The sequence below is a fragment of the Toxorhynchites rutilus genome, chromosome 2, assembly GCF_029784135.1.
Source record: "Toxorhynchites rutilus septentrionalis strain SRP chromosome 2, ASM2978413v1, whole genome shotgun sequence".
In the NCBI taxonomy this organism is placed as follows: domain Eukaryota; kingdom Metazoa; phylum Arthropoda; class Insecta; order Diptera; family Culicidae; genus Toxorhynchites; species Toxorhynchites rutilus.
This window is the reverse complement of record NC_073745.1, coordinates 150,763,676-150,771,193: the sequence shown is the minus strand read 5'-3', so window position 1 is coordinate 150,771,193 and position 7,518 is coordinate 150,763,676. Positions and strand designations below refer to the sequence as shown.

At 40.1% G+C, this 7,518-nt stretch overlaps 1 long non-coding RNA gene across 1 annotated transcript; it reads left to right on the top strand.

Annotated features, from left to right (window-relative positions):
• Positions 1 to 5,585: 5,585 nt before the first annotated feature.
• LOC129764270 (uncharacterized) lies at positions 5,586 to 7,229 on the top strand. Its single transcript, XR_008741096.1, has 3 exons — positions 5,586 to 5,668; positions 6,615 to 6,700; positions 6,761 to 7,229. It is a non-coding gene; the product is annotated as an uncharacterized LOC129764270 (long non-coding RNA).
• Positions 7,230 to 7,518: the final 289 nt, after the last annotated feature.

Sequence of the window (7,518 nt, the reverse complement as noted above, 5' to 3'; positions counted from 1 at the left end):
CAATGAAGCGCCACACAGTCTGATAAGTGAATTGATCTATTTACATGTGCTTTGCTCTTCTCTCACAAACACTATTACCCAATTTTACACGTGGTTTTACCTATACTACTACAATGGCTAGCTTCCACCTTCACCTTAACATCGCATTAAACCGCGGAAGAGGTGGTTTTGGTGTCTGAGAGATCGCAAACATGCAGTGACGGATAGTTTTGGTTTGAGTCGCGATTTTAAAGATTTTCATTCAACGAAGAGCATTTTTCTGACTTGCATTTGATCCCTCAGAATACAATCAAGGAGTGATTTTTACAATAGAAAATCTCAACTAATTAAAATGTCACAATCAATACAAATTCCTCTAAGAACAAACGCTAAAAGCGCATTAGAAAGATAAAAACGAGAAAAAAGACATGCCATGGAATTACTTTCACGTCTCACTGGAAAAACATCTCCCAGAGTGAATTTATTCGGGACTATGCGTATGGTTGGTTCAACTTTTAAAATACACTTCATTCAACGATTCATTCTCGAAATGCCAAAAATAATCCTACTAGAAAAATTAATTACGCTGAAAATGTTATGTCATCCGAAAGCAGGTTTCCGAAAGGGGAAGTTTTCCCAGTGATCAGAAACTATAACCAGCACTTTGGTCGTATTTGAAGGATTCCTTTGAATCCTTTACCAGCAACGCTAGCGAACCATTGGATACGACGAAAGCCTGCTGTTAAATGAACAACATTTTGTGCGAATTCATGAATGTTCCTCTGGACTCATAATCTACGAAAAAGGTGACGGCAGTAATGGTCCGATGACGTTGGCGTGAGTTTCATACGGCTCAGAAGGTATAATTTTCCACGAAAAAGTCACACAACCCTATGAATAGAGTCATGGGGGAATACCATTCAAAAGTTAAACTTAACACCTTTTGCTTCCGACTATTCGCCCCTCGTCAGCTCTTCAAAACTCGTAGCAGCGAAACCAACATGGTCCACCATTGCTGCCATCGGTCCCGCTATTGCTAATACCGGAGGGAAGCAACTGCCACTAGCCACTCTCAAAATAATTTCTCTACAGTCATATTTCGTAATTTATGGCGCACTATTGGCTGGCTACTCCGGTAAGACTTCAATAAATTCCACGCTAGCCACACCGACGCACCTTGCACTCTGGGCATCCTAGTGCTGCGATGAAGTCGTCTCCCCGTGGAAAATGCAGTGTCCTCCATTTTTACTGTGTGCCCATTGAAATCCAAATTCGGCGGTACAGAAAGGCGTTATTTCTGTTCATGTGCACATCATGTGTATAATAATACTGTTGTATATTGGCCGTCATAAAATGTTTCCCATAAATACGACAAACAGTGCGAAACGGATGCTGCCGGTGCTATAGAAGGCTCCGAATATTTCCTTACAGTCTCGACGCAAAAGGTATCAGAATATGGGATGGGGGAGGTGTAGGAAGGATGGAGGCCTGCATTTCAACCTGGTCTCTCGTCTGAGAAAAAAGGACCCCCAGCGGACGTTTTGTGTGGTTTGTATTCGCACTGTTTCGAACGAGAAGTTCCAGTTGATAATTTGATTAATGATGTTTCTTGGGTTGGAAGCCAAGAGCGTGAAACAAAAAGAGTTTATAAAAGAAAGGGTTCATATCAGTGTTATCCCATTAAATCCATAAACCTAACGGTAATTATATTTGCTGTTCGCTCACCCAGTGCATTACCAATTGGTACAGCGCCACTTTGGGTGGACTCACCAAGCGACTATAAAACGCGAACTGTTCTACAGAAAAACCGCAATATATCTCCCGAAATGAATCGTTGGAATATAAACGGTAACGTGTATAGGAAATGTTCTAATTCATTTTCCAGTACATGTTTTATGAGTACAATGCCACCATCGGAATCGACGCGGCATCCGGGAGAAGTAGGGTGTGAAGGACACAACGAATGGTGATGGTGCTGTGGTCCACCAAACTCATTGGAAATCTATTTGAGAATGAAATTCAACGTTATAGTCACTGGCATCGCAGAGAAATTGCACACGAATTTAGTGCGACCATTACAGGTCAATGGGGGACCCAACCCACGCAGTGGAAAAGAGAGTTTCGCATTATTCATTTGCAGCTGAATGTGACCAGGAAGGGATCCAGCAATTCGATGGCAATAAATGGTCGTTTCGAATTAACCAAGATGCAATTACCGAAAATGTAATTGTTTCCAAGTAGCGCAATATTGATTTATTTGGATCGGAAAAAGAATCTATCTGAATTACTGAATCACTTTAAACTCTGTTCCTGATTTAATGCTTGCCCGCTCCATAAATCATTGAAAGCGATTACGGATGACTTAAAATTTAAGAGCCACATCAATTTATCTCACTCGCACATACTCATGAAAGAAAACGCACTGACGGAAGTATGGAACGGAGATCAGGAAGTGAAAACCGATTACTCGAACTGCCAACCAAAATGTTGGAAATTTATGGATACTCTTGCTTCCGACTGAGTGTCATCAATCAGACTTTTGTAGATGTATTCCATAACAAATATATATTTTTATTGAATTACGATTATGTTTTTAATCCCCTATTTATTATGACAAAATTGAGTTCGATGATACGTTATAGCACTAAGTATTTCTTTAATTTTCCGCATCACTTGCTCAAAACAAACATGACGGAAGAGGCTGCTTTCGATCCGTTCCGGAAGTATCGTTTTATAATCGACTGACCACAACGCAAGTTCCGGACACACGAGTGGATGCGCAGTAAAATGTTACCGAAAGTGCCACCAAAACCACCCATTAAATCCAACTGTACCACAGAACCCATTTTCCGTATCCACAAATTTCAATTAATTACACGCTCGACCCGATTCGCACGCATCTTCACGCAAAATTATTTGCCCATATAGCAACAGCCGGTTACGGAAGACTTCCAACTTCGAGAAACAGCACCGAGAGCACCCACAACCCGGGGCTAGCGAATGGTTTGGTTAGCCCAGCAATGAAGCGATAAATGCAGAGTGCAGTCCATATGATGTCGGATTTCTCGAGAGAGCGGCGATTGGTTCCGGAAGGGGGTTTATGCATTTTCTGGACGACGGCGATCCCAAGAGACGTGATTCTCGGAATGACAGACGATTATTGGCACTTTATAGTTCGACGTGGTTTGCTGCAACTGCTTGGACTGGACTCAATTTTTTTCTGTAGAAAATTCATCGGATAAATTTTAAATTGATACAGACTGAAATATGCATCACCAGAAAGTATTTTCCAGTTGCGATAATTGAATTGGTAAAATATATACCTTGGTACCAAAAGATGATTTTGAAGACGATTTCGTTTTCCGTTTTAAGATAATACATTTTAAATTTTCATTTGAATCGATTAATTAATATCTGTCATTTACTATTTGAAGATTATTTCATGCTCGTATAGTATTTTCTTTAGATCTCAATAGATGTCAATAGATCTCAATCGTTGTTGGTTTATCCTTCCGTATAGACAAAAGATTTTTTCCCCCTGTTGGGTGTGAACCACTGCGTCCATTATTTTGAACTATTGTGGTATACCCCTTTTTTTATACTACACTTCAAGCTTATCTACTACTTATTGATGAAGGAGTAGACTGAAAGCTATAGCGAGATAGGTGCCAATCTGGAATGATCTGTTTGATAAAATTTATAATCCTGATCGGTGACGCAGACCAGATTTCCTTGGGCTCCAGAATAGCTTTATCAAGGTGTTGAAGTCTGCGTCTAGTTAGAGCTCCACAGTTACAGAGCAAATGTTCCGAGGTCTCGCTTTCGGCATTACAAAAGCGACAAACATCATCTTGTGCTAAACCAATGTTCTTAAGATGGTATTTACTCGGACAGTGTCCTATTACAAGACCAGTGAATGTGCTGAAGTCTTTCTTATTACGGCTTAGCAGTTGTTGAGTAATTTTAATACTCGGCGTAATAAATTTTTTCGCCTGTTTAAGTTTTGCAGCCATCCAAATGGCTGTCACTTCCCGGTCTTCCCATTTTTTCAACTCGCTTTTCAACACACAGTCGGAGAGTCCACAGAATGGTTCTGGACCAGTGAATGGTGAGTTTGAGCCGTTCCTGGCTAGTTCATCTGCTCGCTCGTTGCCCTCTATACCGCAATGGCCAGGAATCCAGTACAGTTGTACCGAACTTATCTGACCTAATTGCCGTAAAAGGGAAATGCATTCCCAGACAATTTTTGAAGAGCACTTGAAGGTATTTAGAGCTTCAAGTGCCGTTTGACTGTCAGAGAATATGCAGTTGTTAGTGTGTCTATACTTTCTTTTGAGGCAGAAATTTAGACATTCTATTATTGCAGCTATTTCTGCCTGAAAAACTGTAGGCCAGTTTCCCATAGCCACAGAGATTTTTGTTCTGGGACCATACACTCCAGCACCTGTTCTGATTCCCATTTTTGACCCATCAGTGTAGAACATTATTGAACCACCTTCATCCCATACTGAACGAGAGTGTTCGATCACTCTGTATGGAATGTCATAATTGGTCATAGGTTCCATCCAATCACTGTTCATCTCTGAGGCTGGTCCAACGGGTAAGAGATTCAGGATGCTCAAGTGACCAGTTTTGTCCCCGTCTAGTATTTTTTTTCCATCTTTTAAGCTTTAGAGCGCTTTTTTCAGCCTCTAGCTGAACATATTGGTTCACAAAAGACAAAAGACTTTACTTTACAAAAGACTTTACTTGACCCGTAACTATGGAAAAATGTGTCTTTAAGTGTGAAATGACAAGATCTAGATGGTTAGTTACAACTTACGCACGTATCGCAAAAAAGTCGAGTAAAAAACGCGTAATTTCAACCAAATCACATAAAAAAAACACGTAATTTCAAGAGAATCATGTAAAAAAAGATTGCCCCGTCACCCCCATACAATTGAAACACAAATTTAAGATTAAGGTTTTAAGGGGCAAAAAATGTTTTTATGGTGACTCGAGACTCCTCCCTCTCTCTAAGAGGGGCTGCCTCACAAATGAAACATAAATTTGTGCGAAACACGTGAACTTATCAAGCAAATGGAACCAAATTTGGCATGTGATGGTTCCAGGGGGCAAGAAATGTTTCTATGGTGATTCGACACTCCTCCGTCTTCTGTCATACAAATGAAAAACATACATACAAATGAAAAACAAATTTTGCATAACTCGATAACTAATCAAGCAAACGGAGCCAAATTCCACAAGTGGTGGTTTTAAGGGTCAAAAAATGTTTTTATTGTTGTATGGGCTCAGAGAGTTTTCTGAGCAGAGTTCTAGTAGTAGAGATGAGAGTAGACTGGCTACCCGTTGATGCAGATAAAATTTGATCGAATAAAGTCAAGACGGTTGAACATTACTGATCGACGATGTTTTTGCGACTGACCCTGGTTAACATTTCATGCCCTATTCATATCATTGGTCCCATAGTTCTCTGAATGGCGTAGTTGTTTTTTGGTTTGCGTCTGGAATATTCGCTATAAAAAATTCCTTATTGTAAAGCGGGTCCGTTTCCATGCGTTCCTGTCGTTTGACAATTCGCTGGTTGTTGTTTGTGATTGTTTATACGTTGTTTTGCCATGTTGTTGTTTTGTGTGTTATGTGTGGTGAAACAAATAATGTTGTATCAGGTTTTGTTTCTGGTGAAAAGGTAAGTCGCGTAAAGTATTATTTTGTATACAATGTACTTTTTGATCCCTTTTTCAGGTGTGGATCCAGGATATGCGTTGCTGCTGTGGTTGCTTTTGATTATGTGTAGTGTTTTTAGTGCTATTTGTTTTCAACCAAACGGAGCCAAATTTGGCATTTGAAGGTTTCAGAAGGCAGGAAATGTTTCTATAGTGGTTCGACACTCCTCCCCCCCTCTCGCTAGCTTTATATTTATTACTCTCACGGGGTCAGACGGACCTCCCTCTAAACCTCGATCCCTGGCCTGAGCCTCGAGGATCGTTGATGTTTCGATCTCAAGGCCTTTTTCCTCGTGGCTAGCTCGAGCTTGAGGCCTTTAGCTCTCAGGGTCGGCTTTCCTCATGTTTGAGGTGATTTAACGGGTTAAGGGCTCGGAATTTCACCAATATTAAAAAGGTAATTTTTTTTTCTTTTCTTTTATTGTTACCTATTATACAATGGCTGCTGTGTGGGTGTGTAGTATGTCGGAATAGCCGTCCGACTGCTGCTGCTGATACACACGATTGCGGGATGCTGATCTCCTGACGATGTCGCTCTCGGGTTGACGGTGGCAGGATTCCCAAAGATTTGCTGCAAACCAATTTTAGAAAACTGGGTTTCCAGTATTCGGCGCTATAAGCGAAGAATCTTGCACGTGTTGTTCGCTTAAGCTTTCCAGTGGATAAAATTACGGGCCCTATCGAAGAGGAAGATTTAGGGCTACTCCTCCTAGTTTGTTACCTGGTCCTTTTTAAAGCATACCTGATTCTTGTAATTTTCTTAAACACAGTTTCTATTGTTTTAAAGTATTCTTTATAAAACTGTAGAATACACTATTTAAATTCGTGCTTCTACCACAGAACTTAACCAGGAAATGGCAGCTTTTAACAATTGAATAGCTTATAATTTTCTTCCTCTTTTTCCGACAGCTTTTATCATCCTTCTTAACCATCTCTATTACCTTTTCTTATGATCTACGGGATGTGCGTCAGGCACTGCAGCTTTTAGAAGGTAGGTATGTGTTGTGTGTTGTACTAAAATGCTTTCTTAATGTACATATATAGTTTTGTTTCAGGGCGTTATCATTATTTTCATACATATAAACTAGAGCCTACACAACGAAACAGTAACAAATCATAATGAGGAAAATATTTTCAAAACGGCCTGGTTCAGATAGCTTTTTAGTTACACGAATACACAGTAGAAGTACAATGAATTACTCCAGAATCTTTCACTTCTGTTTTTGCATCAAAACACTGTGATAATTGAGTAATTCGGTATCAATTCATAACATCCGGAAAGTCAAGGCATGGTTTATTGAATAGGGGCTTCAGATTCTGGACTGGTCAGCTTGTTTACCAAATCAAAACACTATCAAAAACTTATGAGGAGTGATAGTACGAAAAGGAGATGCAGCTTACAAGCAGTATAAGCGACTCGAAGAGCTTGAACGAGCAGTATCCTCTGCGTTGAACGAGATACACTCTATAACCTGGCACAGCTTGGTCAAAACCATCCGGAAGGGTTATTTGAACTGATTGAGAACTAAAGATTTATTTATTATTTATTTATTTATTAATATTATATTTCATCCGACAAGTATGTCTCAATGAACAAATGTGTAGTGAAACTAGCTGAACACGAAACGCTTAATTCTACTCTTAAATTCGTTAATCGTGATATTAAAATCAAACAAATGGGCAACATCGTTGAAGCATTCCATCATTGAACGTATTGGTTCGTGGAGGGAGTAGTCTCGACGTCTGAACGGCAGGCGAAGGAAGTCAGAGCGACGGAGAGTATAACCAGGAACATTGATGGCGATTTGCGCAA